This window comes from Equus caballus, chromosome 9 (genome assembly GCF_041296265.1).
Source record: "Equus caballus isolate H_3958 breed thoroughbred chromosome 9, TB-T2T, whole genome shotgun sequence".
In the NCBI taxonomy this organism is placed as follows: domain Eukaryota; kingdom Metazoa; phylum Chordata; class Mammalia; order Perissodactyla; family Equidae; genus Equus; species Equus caballus.
Genome location: NC_091692.1, coordinates 24,350,325 through 24,370,163, shown reverse-complemented (window position 1 = coordinate 24,370,163; position 19,839 = coordinate 24,350,325). Strand labels below are relative to the sequence as shown.

The window sequence follows — 19,839 nt, the reverse complement described above, 5'->3', positions numbered from 1 at the left end:
GTAGTAGCAGTGAAGATGGGGAAAAAAAGGTGATTCAACCTACTTTTGGAGAGCAGATTGATAGAACTTCCTGAAGGATTGTATGTAACAAGTGAGAGAAAGATTTCTGCCCTAATTCAGTGAGAAATGGTGCCATTTACTGTGACAGGGAAAGTTGATTGGCCCAGAAAGTGGCCTTGGGAAAATCAAGAATGTGCTAACTTTCAGATAGATACATAGAGATATCAAGTGTGCAGCTTAATATGAAAGGAGGAGTTCAAAGTGTAAGTCTGAACAGAAGACATAAATTAGCGAGGGATACACAAGAAGATGCTTTTTAAAATCACGGGAGATCATTGAGATCAGGAAAACAGAGTACAGAGAGAGAAGAGAAGGGCCCAGGACCTCTCAGCATGAGGTTGGGATGGTGGTTGTAGAGAATAATGGTTAAGCAGGTTGAGTCTGAATCGAAACTAGATTCCAAGTAGAGAGAATCCAGATTTCACCACTCACCATTTTATGATGAAGATATTGAATGATAAAACTACAAAGGAGATTGAACAGCCTTAAAACTGCTTAAGGAATGAGTGAAGTCAAAGTTAGTAAGCTGGCCAGGCGATAATTGCTATCCTGGACACCTAGACTTTGCAATGATATTCCTGGGGATTGTACAGTGGACAACTTTATCCTACCTGAGTCATATGAATTGTAATTACCGAATTTTTCAAGTGCAGAGTAAAGTCACTATTTATTTATCACACATTGATTGAGCATCTGCTGTATGCCAGCCACTTGACTGGATCCTGGCTAGTGGGAGATTCAGAAGAAAGTTCCTGCCTTGCTTGAGCTCACAATCTAATGAGGCAGGCAGGGCAGACATGGGTCCTTGGAGTATTTTCTTATAGCCAGACACAAATTAATATCGAGGCTATGATAGGACCACCTAATTTGGCTTTGTATAAAATGAAGACCTGCAGGAATAATAGAAGTCAAGATGACAAAAAGCTAAGTAAAGGTAGAGGCGCTCGGAAATTTACTGCAAAAATAGAGCAGCTCTTTTAACAAAGAACTAATAAAAGCAAAACACCAACATTAAAAAAAGAAATTTTCCATATCCCATGGTTACAAATTTTTATTTAAGATTTTACTCCTACTATATATCCAACTCTAATGGCTTTATTCTAGCTATTATATCCAATCTCAATACCCCAAGGTGTTTTTCACACTGTAAAGCATCTTCCTGCGTTATTAGAGTAAATTAGTTAGCAAGAGAATGAGATATTAATCCTGTAAAGGTCACATCATCTTGATTACAAGAAGCCAATAAAATGGAATTCTTGCCTTTAATAGTCGAATGTCACAAGAGGGAAAATGGAGATCTTTACAGTTCCCTCTGTAACGCAGAGATTTTTTTGTTTTCAAATTATATTCCTCAAAGTGTCGCTTGTGTTTGTTCCTCCAGACAACTGAAGTGGCATGGTCATTGCATTATCTGGGGACGAATACCATATAGCCAGACCTGAGGAAAACACTACTATCTCTCTCTCATCATAAAATGTTTCACATTTACATGAATTTTCTTCAGTCTTTAATAAAGATAAACTTCCTTTCTTCTTTCAATTTGCATGGAAGGCAGCCATGGGGAGAGAAATAAACCCACCTGTCCAAGACCAGAAACTAATGGGCATTTGAGACCAGAAGTATGACCACCAGGTTCCCAATCCATTGCTTGAGCCTGGTCTTGCTGCTTCTGGCTCACTTGGAGAGTCCTAACTGAAGACAATTTTGCTGTATATTTAGATTTGTTGATCTAGAATAAAAACTGAAGACAATTGCATTTTCTGTTCTTAGAAGCAGTTCATGAATGTAATAATTAAAATAGCTGCATTTAACTCGAACCTCTACGTGCCAGGCTGAATTGTAAGTTTTCAAATACATTATTTCATTAACCCCTCGCAACAGTCCTCTGAGGTCCAGACTAATATTATCCCTGTTTTAGAGATCTGGCATTGAGGCAGAGTTTCATATAGATCACACAGCTAGTAAGCAGTAGAGCCAGGATTTGAACCCAAGAAGTCTGGCACTGGAGGGCCAACGTTCTTCCCCACTTCACCACGCTGCCTCTCTGGGGACTGTGTATGTCATATCCCTGTACGGGTATGTGCACCAATACACCACATTCACCTCCCTGAGCTCAAACAAAAATAAACAAATGCCATCAAAAGCCCCTGAAGAATAACAGAAAATGCATGGATATGATTATGGCACATGATTCTACTGTAGTGTAAATGCCAGAGGATCATGGAAGATTTTTCAGAGTTGGCAAACCTTGTGACCCTATTGTGAGTCTCAGGATGAAAGAGGTCTGATGAGACAGAAACAGCATTTCTTGTCGTGACAGGGATGCTGGCTCTGAAATCAGACCGCTTGGGTTCAACTCCTGGGTCCACTGCTTACTGTCTGAACTTGGGCAGGTTATTCACCCTCTCTGTTCCTCAGTTTCCCTATCTGTAAAAGGGAGGATTAATAACACCTAAAAGTATCTATTTTATTGTTGTCTTGTAAGGATTCAATGATATAATTCATTTCAGAACACTACAAAGGCCTCGGGCACACACAAAAGCATTAAAGCTGTGTCAGCTATTATAATTACTGTTAATAGGAGTAGGAGGAATAGCAGTAAGAATGATAGGAGCAGTAGTAGCACGAGAGCCTCTGACTATACCTAAGGGTCTGACTATACCTAAGCCATCACCTCCAATGTATGGGGTGGAGGTGGTGGGTACCACCCCATCAGCTTCCAGGGCCCCCACCTTTGCCTAGCTATCTGCATCTACTCTACTGACAATGTAAGCGTATAGTGAGAGGTAAGTTTTGCTAGAGTTTTAGGCATCTTCTCAGCTCATCTTCAATATTTCCCCTCAATTTCTTTTAGTTTTAGACAGGAATGTGAAATTATATCAGATGACTACAACAACTCTTTTAGATATTCATTGTAGTAAGAGTCATCAAATTCCTATCAATTGTGTGTGTGTGTGTGTTAAGGGATGGAGAAAAGATGAAAATATAAATCAAATCTGAATCTTGACTCTTTGAGCCCTTAATCTTAACTGTGGTTTACGGTTGGGGTTGGGAGATAGAGGAGTTCCACTCCTTAGAGGGGGTCAAGTGGGCTGGAAACGGGTGGAGATAGATTGAGCTGCCACTTTACTCAAGGACCCCTTTGGCTTTCAGGACTGCTAAGCATCCTCCAGTGTGAGAGATGATTCTGCACACCGTAGAGTAGTCCCACCCAAAATGCCAGCAGTTCCCCTTTGCGAAACTGAAATGAAATAAGCTATGGAACTCAGATTCCAAAATGATACAGCATTAGAAACTTACAAATAAAATACTAAGAAATTCAGAGATAGAAGGTAACTTCTTGCTAGGCAATCCTGGAAAGACTTTGTGCAAAGGCCTGAATTTAAACAGGGTCTTGAAGAATGGGTAGGATTTGAACATACCAAGGTGAGGCAGGAGGCACAAATGACTTTGGAACTCCTGACGGTGTCTCATAACTAGTGCAGCCATATAATGTATCTTCCAAACCAAGTTACTTATAAGAAAAATAGGGACTATGAATACTTAGCAACCAAGAAAACAGGTCCAAACTGGAAATGCCCTGGCAAACCAAGAGACATGGTTATCTACTTATAGCACAAGCTAATGACAAGGAAAGAAACCCTTGCTTTACCCATGAGGAAACTAAGGCATTCACATGATGCAAGGCTCATTCAGAAGATGTGGCCAGCACCAAGATGAGACTCGGTTTCCATGTGTGTGAGAAGTGCTGAGACAGCCGTCCCAACCCACGGAAACTGAGTTCAGTCTCAGCACCAAGTGTAAGATCTTTGCCAATTCACTTACACCTTCTGGGTAATATGCTTCTGGGGTAGGGACATCTAATCTCTGAAATCCTCTACAGCTTTGATACTGTAAGATGTTTCTTGCCAAGATAGTCAGAGACTTCTCAGACCGTTTTTCCTTCCTCTACACAGGGTAACTCTTTTGCTGAGCTCCTTTGTGTCTTTGTTTAACCAATATAGGCTTTTCCATATAATGAAATACATGCGTTCTTGAAAGGAAAAAAAAAATCCTCATCTTCTGCAAAATTACACATTAAAAATAGTGAGTATCTGAGGGCAGAGGTAATAAGGCCGTAGACAGATCCTCAAATCTATGCACTCTTGTAACCAGAGCACTCACAAAACTAAAATAATCCTAATTGAATTCTAATGCAGAAAAGAGACACATTGAATCCCCAACTTAAAATAATACTACAGTAGAGAGAAGACTTTACCTTTAAATAAAGGTAATGGTAGCTTGATTGAAGGGGTTGTGCAGAGTAGTTGAGGCATTTAGTTTGGAGACACAGGCAAAATGCCCCTGGATCAGAAAAGTCATGCAATTACCACTTCCAGACAGAGCATGTGGCCAAGCTGAGCATAGAAAAAAATGCTGAGGAATGGGGGACAGGGGGTGCCACTGTGTTTCTGCGCAGAGTGCTGAGTTCTGCTGTGCTGGTGTACTTGGAGATCAGCTGGTATTACTTGGTGACACAAATCATTAAAACGCTTGGAAAAATTGCTTATGAACTAACACAATTTCCGCATTATAATAACATGATTCTTCTATTTACTAACCGAATATGAGCTAATTTGCATTAGAGAAGTATGCATTGGAGTAGAAAAATTTATCTGTGCAGTATCATTTATCTTAGGATATTACCACCGAATTTAGTCATTCCTTCATTTGTTCATTCCGGATGTACTGTAAACCCGCAATGTGCAAGGCACTGTGCTAGGACTCATGGGTAGCAAAAACATAAATCTAAATGATATTAAATTGTTGTTTGTTCCAAAGCTTGATAGCCATTTCTAGTAATGAATTCTCAGGTCAGAATGTGTATCAACCAGAAAGACTGTGATCATTTTGAGTTGGGCACAGGAGCAGTTATCTGGACTCTTACCGCCACATATGTAATATTGTGAAGTGGGCTGAGGTACCTTTTCTCCTTTTCTTGTTAAAGTCGTTCTCTCAGAAACTGATTTGTTTTGTGCTGCTTTCCATTCACATCACGATCCAATCAAACCACAGAATATAGGAAAGATCAAAGTAGTGCAGTCTAGCCATCTACAGTAATTCATAGAATATATGAGGCATTAAAATTTTCATTCCTCATTCTTGTAAGAAAGACTATAAAGGTAACTGAAAATGATGCAGAATATGAATTCATTCCTGAGACAATGATTGTAGCAAGAATGGGGAAAAGCATAAACCAACAGACCCTCTGTTTGCCTCAGTCTTAAGCCTTTTTTGAAAAACCAGTTCTTGTCTGTGTCATTCACATTTTTACTTTTATCTTTGATCTCTTCAGCTCATCTCCTATTGAAATGGCACATGAAAAAAGCCCAGAGAAGTTTTCGAGTATTACCTTCCTGCATTTTCATTCAAAGCAATTTTACAAGCATTCCCATAAACACAAAAAAATTTCCAGGGTTATGCCTAACAGATGCAGAAACAATTGATTGAAAAACGAAAACTTCCGTCAAACGACAAGCAGGAGGTATAGAACGTTTAGTCTGTAGTCTTCACCTCATGAATTTTACTCTCCTTGGTGTATTTTTTTCTGTTAATTAAACATTTTTTCCAGAACATGTTTTATAATTCCGTATATTTTTATTTCATAAAATGTCTGAAATTAATGATTTACAGCAAATATAATGGAAGTTTCATCCATTTTCAGAATTTTAGCCAGGAGACTATAAGACACAAACATTATAGGAAGAGACATATATGCAAAATTCTATATCTGAACCAGTGACCAAAGTGATGTGATCAAGAAATTCAAATACAAACGTTTTTAGAATTCTTTTCTTTTTCTATTAACATATCCTTTCCACTGAATAGAATCAGGGAGAAAAACGTTTGTGGCCACGTCACAACATTAACCAAATGTGTAATAAAGGTAAATGATGCTCTGAAAGAAAGGAAACTCAGTTTATGAATTTTCATTTTTAATCAAAAATGTTCGAAATGAAGGGAGGAATGACATTCTCTAAGCCACCCATGGTGCCTTGAGCCTCCCCACCGTGTCCCACAGGGCAGGCACTGACGGTCAAAGAAGAGGGACAGACACAGGGACCTTGGACAATGGCAGTACCAGAGTGCCCGGAGACCCCTGTGGGTCCCAGGTCACTATTAGAAAGTTGTTGAACTTAGTCTTTGGGCTGCTTATCCTTCTTTTAGTGGTTTCCCACCCGCAATGCCAACTTCTCAAGTGGTTCACGAGCCTCCCAGAGCTTGTAGATGCAACCTATCACACTACAGAACTTGACATTGAAAAAAAACGCCATGAGAAGGACTTGGATTCATGTTGGAGGGATCTGGGTTCATATTCCAAACCCATCATTGACCAACTGAGTGAATTTGGACACATTACTTTGTTTCTCCAAGCCACAGTTTCTTCACCTGTAAAATGGGAATAATAAAGCATGGAATTCTTTGAGAATGATATCAGATAACATATGTAAGGTACCAGGCACAGATTGGCTCCTGGCACAGACTCTAAAATGACTTGGTATTCAAACTCTGGCTCCGTCATGTAATTACGGTGACTTGGCCAGTGATCGCTTCACCTCTCAGAGCCCTGTCTGTGAAGACAATAAAAACACCTACCTCATAGGGTTTAGTTATGACTGCTCATTATTTCTTTGTTAGGTTCTTAGAGGAGAGCCTGGCACATAGTGAAAATTTGCCCTTATTTTATCCAATATCCTAAAGGCCTGATGCTCAGTTGCTATGCATAATATGATTCTAAAGTAAAAGAGTCCTTGCCAAAAAAAAGGCAGACGTTGGTAACAAAAGAAAAACAACTTTCCCCATGGCAGAGGTCAGGTATAGATAGGGGAAAAATGTGAACAGGAAGTTCTGAAGTACCCATACGTTAGGCTGGAGAAGATGCTGAGGGTAAGGTAGGAGAGGTGGAGTCCACTAGGAGCCCTGGAGACTGACTGGGATTGATGAAGTTCAGCGGAGGAGCTGGAAGAAAAGGGGGAAATCTCAGAGAAACTGGATAAAAAAAAAAAAAAGAAATATAAGATATTGCTGCTATAGATCAGGTACTCAGTGAGACTTCAGCGTAGTTCACAAACGTTTATAGAAAAATCACTCTGCACTCAATACCAAGGGCGCTGTGCTGGGAGACAGGAATTCAAAGCAGTGGCACACCAAGGGGCTGGAGCCATGAGAGAGGTGTGCCCCAGTGAGAGAAAGCATGTTGTTACTGACATTGTATATGATGTGCATGATGACAATAAAAAGCTCACCAGCTTTCAGTCACTGTCAGTACTGCTTACAGACTCCCTACAGACGATTCACCCAGCACCCAGTGCAGACTGCGCTCACTGCCCCCTCCCCGGGGACTCCACTGACACCAGGTGAGACACACCTGTCTGCAAGGGCATGAAGTATAATAAGAAACCATTTAGGTGAAAGAGTCATAAACATTAAATGGGAGCCATACCTTCTATTAATTATCAAAATAAATTCCAGTTGGCATAAGTATTTAAATGTACAGAATAAAATTACTTTAAAGCCAAAAACCAAAATCACAAATAGAGGCGACGGGGAAACTTTTATGCCACCTGAATGTTAGGCAGAGCTCTCTGAAACCTAATAGTAGGATTGCCCAATTTAGCAAATAAAAATATATGATGCCCAGTTAAATTTGGATTTCAGATAAACAAGAGAAAATTGTTTTAGTGTAATTAAATCCCAAATATTGCATGAATAAACATAAACTAAAAATTATTTATTGTTTATCTTAAATTCAAATTTAACTGGTGTCTTATATTTCATCTGGCAATCCTACCAATAATGTGGTGGACATTCTGTGTGATGAATCCTTATCGGGATCCTACTTGTGTCCAGTGGGGTTCTAAGCACTGAGGCAGAGGCGGATTCACCATGAAGCTAACGAAGCTTTAGCTTCTGGGCCCCTCATCTGCGTAGGTCCCTCCCAAGGCCTTGGGGGTCATATGCTTTTGTACATTTTGTGTAAGTAAGATACTTTGGCACTAGTTGGTTCAGATCACTGCTTCTCATCACTGATTTTCCTTCTATAGCACTGGCCCTCTTGTATGTTGGTGTTGCAGTAGCTGCAGGTAATTTTTAGATTCTTCTATGGGAAATTTAGTTGGGGATACATCTAGTTTGCATTTAGTGGGATGTATTTTTGTGGTTTGCAGTCATTTCCAAGTACAGTTACATTATTGTTAGCCATCTGGATGTGGCAATTTCTTCCAGGAATACTCATGTAACTCACTATGTTAGTTCATCCGGCCAGAGTTTGCCTCATGATCTGAAAATGTCTGTGGCTTCTCCACACTGGAAATATGTGTATAGAAGAAGAAGAAGAAAGATGGAAATGGACAGAGCCAGAAGCTGGCATGCGAAAAATTCTTCTAAATCAGAAAACTTCTATGTGAATGAAACTTGAATGAGTTTCCCTAAATTTGATAATTCTAAAGATTTACATGACTCTACTGGTAATGATATATACTGTTATATATATATTCTTTGAGATAAATATGTGTGTATATATATAAAGAGAGAGAGAGATACAAAATTTTAACAAAGATATTAAAAGGTTTCTGACCAAAGAATTCATGAGTTTAGAAAGCAGAAAGTAAAGATTAAATGCTGAGCATTAAGATGAAAACTACCATACTGATCCTTTAAGAAATTGTTCAAAGAAATACAGCCTTCAGGAAAACTCCTTATATGTACATCTGCATTTCATAAAAATTGATAGCAAAAGTGCCACTTGGGAGAACATTGACTATTACAAATCAACATAGAATTTCAGAAAGAATATAAGCACAAATCCCAAAAAGAAAAGAAAAACAAATTTGCCCCATTGCATCATTTTAAAGCACTGAAAACACAGCACATGGTTCATTAACATTGTTCTGACTACAATGAACAGGACCCATTTACAATCTCTCTCTAACAAGGAAATCATTAAATTTATTCATTGTACTAACAGCCACTTTCCACCAGTCATATCAAATAAGCAAGTGGTATCTGCGAGTGAAAACAGCGAAGAAATACAAAAAGAAACTTTTCTAAACTATCAAAAATATAAAACAAATTTCATTTGACCATACCAGAAGTTTCATTTGTTTTTCTATATTGAAATTGTATTATAAAATTGGTAGTTAATATTGCTTAAAGAGCATGCAGCAAAAAAGTCTGGACAATTAATGTTTTTAAAAAATATTTATTTATTTTGTGATGTTTACATTTGTAAGATTTTTAAAAAGGGTAATTTGGTTGTAATCTTTTTTCTCATTCTAAATAATTACCAATTTTCATATCTAATTTTTAGTTTTTAAGAGATATTCCCAAATTGTATGAACTCCAAGTCCCACAAAACCTGGATCTAACTCTGAAAACAGTAACAAACAAAATAGAATTTAAAAATTTAAGATAAAATAAAGACATGTTTCATGAAGCATAAATTCTAGTATAGGAAACAGCCAATAATTGTCTCATAAGTAAATAGTATGTGAAATGGTGATAAGTGCTGTAGGGAAGAAGACAATAAGAAAGAAGAATGGGTGGTGCTGGGATGGGTAAAGGTTCAATTTTAAACATAGTAGAAGCAAGGAAACCCTCAGAAGAAGAGGACATTTGAACAAAGACCTGAAAATGGTGAGGGAATGAGCTCTATGGATATGTGGGGGGAGAGGGAACCAGAGGTAGAAAATTCCTGAGCCTAGAGTTAGACTGTTTGAAGAACACTGAGGAGGCCATTGTGGTAAGAGCATAGTAGAAGACAAAGTCAGACAGGAGAAAAGCTTTGTAGAGCTAGCTTTGTGGACCATTGTGAATATTATGGTTTTTACTGAAAGTCGATGGGACACCATTGAAGGATTTTGAACAAAGGAATCGAATGAGCTGACATGGATTTAAAAGGACTACTCTAGCTGCCACATTGTATAGAGGGAAGGGCAGGAACACTAGTTAGGAGGCAACTGATTCATTCAAGAGATGCCAGTGGTTTTCCAGGTTGCTAAGAAGTGGTCAGATCTGGGATCTACTTTTAAAGCAATGACGGTAGATTTGATAAACGAGGTAATATATAATATGAGAAGAAAAAGAGAATCAAGAATGACTTATTGTTGGTGTAAACAAGAGAAAAGATGGAGTTGCTATTTACTGTGATCAGTACAGACTACAGGAGAAGCAAACTCTGAGGAAAGATCAAAACCATTCATTTCAAGATGTCAGTTAGACATCCAATTAAAGATAGTAAGTAAGCAGTAGACTAAGAGAGCCTGGAATTCAGGCAAGAGGTCTCAGTAGGAGATATAAATTTGTAAGTCATTGGCATATAAAGCTATGGAACTAGCAGAGCTCACCACGGGAGTAAATGTAGAGAGAGAAAAGTAATCCAAGGATTGAGCATGGGCATTCTAAGTCTAAGGGGTTGGGGAAATGATGAGGAATCCACAGAGAAAACTGAGATGAAACTCTTGGTGAGGCAAGGGGAAAACCAGGGGAATATCTTGTCCAAGAAGCCTAGTAAAGAGAACGTTTCAAAGAGGAAAGAGACATTAACTTGGTCAAATGATGCTGAGAATCAATTAAGATAAGGATTGACTATTGACCTCAGATTTAGCAACACAGGAGACATTGGTGGCCTCCATAAAAGTAGTTTTGGTGGAGTTGAAAGGGAGAAGGCCTGATCTGATTGCTTTCAAAGTCAGATGGGAGCAAAAGAATTGAAGGGATGAGTACAGACAACTTAGGGAGTTTTGCTGTAAAGAGGAGCAGAGAAATGGGGCTCTAAGTGGATGGAGAAGTAGAGTAAGGAAGATTTTTTTAATGCGTAAATGAAATAGGAAGTTGTTCGTATGTTAATGGGAATGATCCAGGAAAGAGAGAGAGAGAGAAACTGATGATGAAAGAGATGGAAGAAATTATTTTTTCCTAGATAAAACTTAATCATTACTATGTATCTGTCAGTTATTGAGTACTTACTGTAAGTGCTGTGTCCTTTAATCACAAAGCAATTTATTTCTCACATCAACTCTAGGAGCTATATATTATTCTCACCATTTTATAAAGAAGAGTTTTGGCCACTTTCCTGAGGTTACACAGATAATAAGCAGTAAACATTTTAATTCAAGTTTTTCTGATTCAAACATAGTGTGACTTCAAGTCTTCCTCTATATTGTACTCCTAGCAATAGCATCACAGCACGTAGTAAATGTCTAGTCAATATTCTGTGAATATATGACAGTATGAATGAATAAATGGTGAACATGTGTATACATACACTCATAGACATACAAACATGCACATACGCATACATGTATACACAGATATACACACATACACACACATGCACATGTACATACATACACACAGGATCACAGTGGGTACTTTGTAGGATTGTCATGGACTAATTGCCCCAAGGAATTCAAGGGCAGGTTCAGAAGCATTTAACTGTTTAAGACATGCAATCACCAACCACCTTGAACCAGACCAAGCCGCAGCACAAGAGCAAGCCCATGACCTTTGTCTCATTTTTTTTTTTTTTTTAAGATTTTTTCCTTTTTCTCCCCAAAGCCCCCCGGTACATAGTTGTATATTCTTCGTTGTGGGTCCTTCTAGTTGTGGCATGCGGGACGCCGCCTCAGCGTGGTCTGATGAGCAGTGCCATGTCCGCGCCCAGGATTCGAACTATACGAAACACTGGGCCGCCTGCAGCGGAGCGCGCGAACTTAACCACTCGGCCACGGGGCCAGCCCCCTTTGTCTCATTTTTAAAGCTAAGATCTCCTCCCGAAGGAGCCTAAGCCTTACTACCACAACCTGCAGCGTATGTGGAAGCATGTTTGCCGACTGAGGCTGCACAAACGAATACCCTCCTCTCCCTTTTGAATATTCATTCCCCCTCTAAAATAAATGTCCCTGCTTCCCTTTGTTCACGGGCAGCTACAACTTTGGAAATGATTCTGTGTGGCCTCCTATTTGCAGCAATTAAGTTCTACTTTGTGTGACAACTACTTCTGGTCTAGAGTCTGATTTTAATTCTGCCAGGAGGCGAAACCGCTTGGTTCGGTAAGAGGGTAGGTAAGAAACAGATTGGATTGGGGATTCTCTTACTGGACTAGAAATTCCTCTCCTATTTCCTACAGAAAGTGCTGGCAGGAGGGTTACCTGAAAGGTGCAGGGGAAGCCAGGTACCCACCTCTTCACAATTTCCTAAGCAATATTTCAATCAGCAAAGACATAGGCCTCATGGCAAAGCCCTTTAAGCAGTGATTCTACTTCTGAAAATTGCAGGCAAGTAAACAGGGGAGATTCCACAGTTGGGGGCACATTTGCTCCCCCTTCAGACCCGTAAGATAGGCTGTGGTTCATACAGACTGCCCAAACTGAAAAGTGATAACTAACACCGTATTAACCAAAAAACTCAGCAGCAAAAAAAGGATCTTCTCCATTAATCAGAATCTTATTTCCTCCTGCACGGTATCTTTTCAAATAGTGTCATGTCTAAATTCCCTAGCATTACATTTAAATAAATAAACAGGGATATATTATAATTTTCAAGATATTTCCCAGCAGACTATGAGATGGCTTAAATCTTGGTGAAATCTTGACCTCCAGTTATCTATTCATTATATTCTGTAAATGCAAATACTTGAAAGCCATCAGGAATGTGTTGAACTTATACCATTCCAACTTGTGTGAAATTCACCCTCAAAATAAACACTAGCCCTTTGTGAAGAAACATCATCTACTTTCTCGCTTTTTGCTACAAAGAATCATCATTTTTCAGCAGTAGTAAGGAACCATTTCTGGTAATCCACTAACATTTTAGTTCTGCAGAATGATGAGCATATCAGTTTCTATACATTTTTAGATAATATATTTAGCTCTGAGTTGAAAAAATTACACAGGCTTGGAGAGTCATTCCATTTTCTTTCCTCATTAAAATTTGGCTTCATTTATGCCATCTCTGATATTAGCAATCACATTTTCAATAGAATTTTGAAGAGCATTATTTCAATTTCAGTGCACAATAAGTAATATAACCATTCTTGGCTGCGTTATAATCTCCTTAGCTTTAATTATTGTCCCTTAGAATACTGTGTCTTTCTACTTTATGGGGTTTAAAATGTATTCCCATTTTCTATTCTGAACAGTTCCTTCTAGTTGAGAAAGAAAAGGGCATGAACATATATGTCACATTCTTTTGAAACTGTAGTTTATCATTTCAATGGACATTGTATCTAACCCATTAGGTATTGGAATATGACATTGTGTAATCATGAAAGAAACTGAACTTTAGAACACTGTAGAGTTTAACATAAATCAGTAGGCAGGGGCCGGCCCGGTGGCGCAGCGCTTAAGTTCGCACGTTCCGCTTCTCGGCAGCCCCGGGTTCGCTGGTTCGGATCCCTGGTGCGGACATGGCACCACTTGGCACGCCATGCTGTGGTAGGCGTCCAACGTATAAAGTAGAGGACGATGGGCATGGAGTTAGCACAGGGCCAGTCTTCCTCAGCAAAAAGAGGAGGATTGGCAGCAGTTAGCTCAGGGCTAATCTTCCTCCAAAAAATAAATAAATAATTAATTAAAAAAATAAATCAGTAGGCAGGATGAATTTGGGATCAAGCATTAGAAAGTGTAGGGACTCTGAGATACAGCTCTCATTTTAAGTTTCAGATAGTGTAGAAATACTCAGCTCCATTTGTGGCTCCTTCACGTAAAAGATACAAATCCCCTTCGTGATTATTAGTGTCCTATAAAGGAAACAGTTTTGAGTTATTAAAGCAATGATTGTGATTTTATAATGATTTTCTGCCAAATCAGAGATGGTAAATAGATTTCAACTTTCATGCCAACTCTCATCAGTTGGTGGAAGCTGATTGGGAGTCTATTGCGTGATTTGGCAGCCACGCTTGGGTGCAGGCAGACAGAGCTCCTTGTTTAATGGTAACGTCTACCAGGGGTGGAGGAAAGATCACCAACGGCATGGATGCTGCGTCAACCTCCTTGAGCCAGAGCACCTGAGGAGTCATGATAGCTCAGACCCCCACTCTACCCTTAAATAATGCATAGTCACTAGCTCTCTCTGAGTTTCATTTTTCTGATGGTGTAACCAAACCTACTTTCTGTGGTTATTATAAAAGCTAAGTGAATAATTTTTTATTCCAAATATCTAACAAATGTTAGTTGAATATGAGTTTATCTCTATAGGTAAAAAGAGAAGGGAAGATTAGATTGAAATATATACACAAAGTATTAGAGTAATCATGAAATTAATTGAGAAGGAGTAATCTTAAAAACCTAACTGTCCTATAAGAAAAGATTTGAGTCTTTTCTGGAAATTTTTTAAAAGAAAGAAACTTTTTCTGGGTTTTTCTAGGTTAGATATGAATGGGGGTGGGGTGGGGAAAAGCTGAAATAAATAATCTGTGATGTCAAAATAGTCTAAGAATTTGTACCTAATAGTAGATGAATCAAGTGGTCATTAGAGAAACAAAAATGGCCCTGATCAATTAAGTTGTATAAATGCTGACATAACAAGCTTTTCTGAAGAGAACTGTTTCAATCAGCCGGGACATTGAGTAGCATGTTAGATACATAGCCTTTAACAGAGTTTTGAAGGATTTCTGGTTTACTCACTGCCACCTCCAGTGAAATACGAAAGAGGCAGAAACAGTTTCTGTTGAAGATTTCAGCCCTAGAATTCCGGATTTCTCCCCTATTTTTTGACGGAGAGTGACTATATTGTCAAAGATAGACAGAGCCAAACATTAAAGTGGTAAGGACAGATTTTCATCAGTACTATACTACTACAATAGGGAAAGAGTCCAGCGTGGACTGAACTCGCTTTCGATTTGTACAGAGGTGACTGGGCCTTTAAAGGGAGTATGAGGAAGTAGGGAGGGGTCTCTGTAGAATCAAAGATGTAAAAAATTACAAAAAGCCAGAAGAGACAGGGTGTTGGTTCATGTGAAACCAATCTGGGTTTGTAAACTGGCTCTTATTGAACTTCAACCCCTACCCTCCCACAGAGACTGGGGAAGAGGGGTCCTCTCTTCAGGTGTTGGCTAGAACAAATAGCAAATTTTTTAGCAGCTTGAGTTTTCTCAGACAGGCACTTTAAGGGGCATGAGGATCATCCTTGGGATGTGACCTTGAAATATTAGAAACTATGTTAGTGTTTGTTCAAGTCTTTATAGGCCAAGGTTGAGGCCTAGCTAAGAAAAGGGCTCAGAGCCTGGCCAGGGCTGGTCAAGGAGAGTATCTTCTTCAATATACATACATACATGCATACATACATACATAGGTACATACATGCTACTATCACTTAGCATCAACAAACACCGCTTACGGTGATAGACACCATGCTTGTTAAACACTTTATATCTAAGGCATACACACATACACACATTATCACACTATATAATTGAAGAAACTGAGGGTTAGTGGTCAAATAACTTACTTGAAGTCTCAATTACTGTGTAAACTCTCTCCTGCTACAGGTCAGCACACAAGGAAACAAATCCCAAGACACAAGTGCACAGGTGAAGCTTTGGAGAGTATTTACTAAGAACTGTACACCCAAGTGAGGTAAGTCACAGGAAGGTTTCCTTTTTTACCCCCTAGCTTTATTGAGATACAATTGACAAACAAAATTGTAAGATATTTAAAGTGTACAGTGTGATGGTACACACACGTGTGTGTATATATATAAACATTGTGAAAGGATTCCCACCATTGAGTTAATTAACACATCCATCACCTAACATATTTACTTTTTTATGATGAGAACACTTAAGTTCTACTCTTTTAGCAAATTTTAATTATACGATACAGTATTATCAACTATAGTCAACATGTTATACATTGGATCCTCAGACTTTATTCATCTTATAACTGAAAGTTTGTACCTTTTTACCAGCCTCTCCTTATATCCCCTACCCTCCAGCTCCTAGCAACAACCATTCTACTCTCTGTTTCTATGAATTTCACTTTTCTTTTTGATTCCACATATAGGTGATACCATGGAGGATTTCTCTTTGTCTGGCTTATTTCATTTAGAATAATGCCCTCTTTGTTGTTGCAAATGGAAGAATTTCCTTCTTTTTAAAGGCTGAATGATATTCCATTTTATATCTATATATACCACATTTTCTTTATCCATGCCTCCACTGACAGACACTTAGGTTATTTCCATACCGTGGCTATTGTGAATAATGCTGCAGTCAACATGGGGGTAGAGATAGCTCTTCAGACAGCAATTTTGTTTCCTTTGGATATATACCAAGATGTGGGATTGCTGGATCATATTGTAGTTCTATTTTTAATTTCTTGAGGAACCTGCTTACTGTTTTCTATAGCATCTATTCCAGTTTACATTCCCATCAACAGTGCACGAGGGTTCCCCTCTCTCCACATCCTCCCCAGCATTTGTTATCTCTTGTCTTTTTGACAATAGACAGCCTAACAGGGGTGAAGTCGTATCTCATGGTTTTGATTTGCATTTCCCTAATGAAGTGATGTTGAGCACCTTTTCATGTATCTGTTGGCCATTTGTATATCTTCTTTGAAAAAATGTCTATTCAGTTCCTCTGCCTATTTTTTAATTGGGTTATTTGGTTTTTTGTTAAGTTGTATGAGTTCCTTATATATTTCAGATATTAACCCCCTATTAGATATGTGGTTTTCAAATATTTTCTCCCATTCCATGGGTTACTTTTTCCTTCTGTTGTTTCCTTTGCTGTGCAGAACATTTCTAGTTTGATGTTGTCTCATTTGTTTATTTTTGCTCTTATTGCCTTTGTTTTTGGTGTTAAATCCAAAAATCATTGCCAAGACCAGTGTCAAAGAGCTTACCCACCTATGTTTCCTTCTAGGAGTCCCACTGTTTCAGGGCTTGCATTCAAGTCTTTAATCCATTTTGAGTTAATTTTTGTCTACAGTGTTAGATAAGGGCCCAGTTTCATTTTTTTACATGTGGATATGCTGTTTTCCCAGCGCTATTTGTTGAAGAAATATCCTTTCCCCATTGCATACTCTTGGCTCCTTTGTCATAAATTGATTGGCCATATATCATTGGGTTAATTTCTAGGCCTCTGTTCTGGTCTACTGATCTATACGTCTGTTTTCAAGCCAATACTGTGTGGTTTTGGTTGCTACAGCTTTGTTAATGTAGTTTGAAATCAGGAAGTGTGATGCCTTCAGCTTTGTTCTTCTTTCTCTAGATGGATTTGGCTATTCAGGATCTTTTGTGCTTCAGCGTAAATTTTAGGATATTTTTTCTATTTCTGTGAAAGATGTCATTGGAATTTTGGTAGAGATTTCATTGACTGCTTTGGGAACTATGGACATTTTAACAATATAATTTTAACAATATAATTATATATTGTATTATAATTATAATTATATTTATAATACAATAACATTTTAACAATATAATTCCTCCAATCCATGAGCACAGAATATCCTTCCATTTATTTGTGACTTCTTCCATTTCTTTCATCAATATCTCATAGATTTCAGTATACAGATCTTTCACCTATTTGGTTAAATTTATTTCTAAGTATTTTATTGTTTTTAATGCTATTTGAAACTGGATTGTCTTCTTAATTTCTCTTTCAGATAGTTTGTTGTTACTGTATAGAAATGCAACTGATTTTTGTATTGACTTGTATCCTGCAACTTTACTGAATTCATTTGTTAGTTCTAACAGTTTCTTGGTGGAGTCTTTAGAGTTTTCCGTATATGTTACCATGTCATCTGCAAACACAGACTATTTTAATTCTTCCTTTCCTATTTGGATGCCTTTTATTTCTTTTTCTTGCCTAATTGCTCTAAGCGAGGACTTCTAATACTGTGGTGAATAAAGGTGTTGAGGGTAGACATCCTTATCTTTCTCCTGATCTTAGAGAAAAAGCTTTCAGCTTTTCATCATTGAGTATGATGTTAGCTGTGGGCTTGTCATACATGGCCTTTATTATGTTGAGGTACTTTCCTTCTATACCCAGTTTGTTGAGAGTTTTTATCATGAAAGGTTGTTGAATTTTGTGGAATGCTTTTTCTGCACCTATTGAAGTGATCATATGATTTTTATCCTTCATTTTCTTAATGTGGTGTAGCACATTGGTTGATTTTCATATGTTGAACCACCCTTATATCCCTGGAACAAATCCCACGTTATCATGGTGTACAACCCCTTTAATGTACTGTTGAATTCAGGTTGCTAATATTTTGTTGAGGATTCTTGCACCTTGGCTAACCAGGAGCTCCTGCTACTTACTCACCCATGTTTCCAGTTTTCAGAAGACCTTGATTGCTGGGGTTATGCTTTTTATGACTAATCAAGTATCACTTCCAGTTCCAGGCAACATCCTACTTTCAGCCTCACTTGAATCTTTGAGTAAAAGGCTACTTCCCTCATTGGACCCAGGTATATCCAAGTGCATTTTGTTTGTGGTGACTCAAAACATCACATTAACTTGACCCCAGAGCTGGTTAACTCATTTCTACCCTAGGAAAAATCAAGTTTCTCTCCCCAACATGGAGCAGTCACTCTATATTTAGTGCAATTCTGCATTTTCTCTTAGTTCATCATTTTCTTTTCTCTTTTTATATTTTAGAGAAATATCTTTTCTTTCTGAATATATAAATTATGCATACTTAAAAATGATATGATGAACATTCTTCATGAATATTTGTGGCTTTAATTAAGGTAGAATTACTTAGTGAAGCAATGAGAACTTCTTAAAGGCTTTTGAAACCTAATGCCAAATCACTTTCTAGGAATGTGTTCATTTACTTCACTAGAGCAATGCCTAAGAGCATTGGTGTCACTGAGCTCACATCAGCATCAATTATGAAATTTTAAAGATATCCTTTCTAATTTGATGAATAAAAATACCATATCTTTTTTATATTTGCATTAATTGGAATAATCGTGTGAGGTTGAACATTTTCGCATATTTATTTTCATATTTATATTTCTTATTTTGCAAATTCTTCATGACTCACCTATTTTTAAAAACCAGGATTTAAAATTTCTCTTAATTACTCATGAGGTCTTTACATTTAGGGTAATTAAAAGTAAATATAATTTGCAAATTATATTGTAGTATACATAAAATAAAATACAATATAAAAATATAATATTCAGACAGAATATTACAAATTATATGTGCAACAGATGTAATATTCAGTTTGTCATTTATTAGATTTTTATGTTGATCGACAATACCCAGGTCATCTTGAGTTTTTAAGGGACAATTATATCAGTATTTTTAGGTATAATTTCTTCATTGTTTTGAAGGCATATGAAGTCCTACTCCCAAGCAGGGAGCACATATTCATGCATACCTTTTTTTTAGGTTTTTCTTTTTCTCTTGCTTTCTTTTTAAAACCCATTTGGCTGTAGGTTGTAAGGCAAAGGCTTAAGTTGACTTCTTCCCCAAATAGTCCATTTTACAAAAAGTATTAATTTTAGTGCATTGTTTCCTCATTAATTTATTATTGTAACTTTCTCACAAACGTAATACTATATTTCCAAATATATATAATCCATTGATCTGTCTATTCCTGCATCAGCGTTTTAATTATTGTAGCTTTTAGTGCACTTTAGTATCTTGAGGGCATATTTATTTGAAAGAAATGTATACCCCTCTTTACATAATATAAAATTTCATCTTTGTTAACTCAATCTCATTAATTTATTATTCAGTCCCTTGATATCCTTACTTTTATGTCTTTACACATTATC

At 37.7% G+C, this 19,839-nt stretch overlaps 1 long non-coding RNA gene across 1 annotated transcript in view; it reads left to right on the top strand.

The window, feature by feature from the left end:
* LOC138915388 (uncharacterized) overlaps positions 1-19,839 on the top strand; it is a 70,174-nt gene that overhangs the window by 42,150 nt on the left and 8,185 nt on the right. Inside the window, exon 4 of the long non-coding RNA XR_011421275.1 lies at positions 15,590-15,677. This is a non-coding gene — a long non-coding RNA (uncharacterized lncRNA). The remainder of the gene's footprint in view (positions 1-15,589; positions 15,678-19,839) is intronic.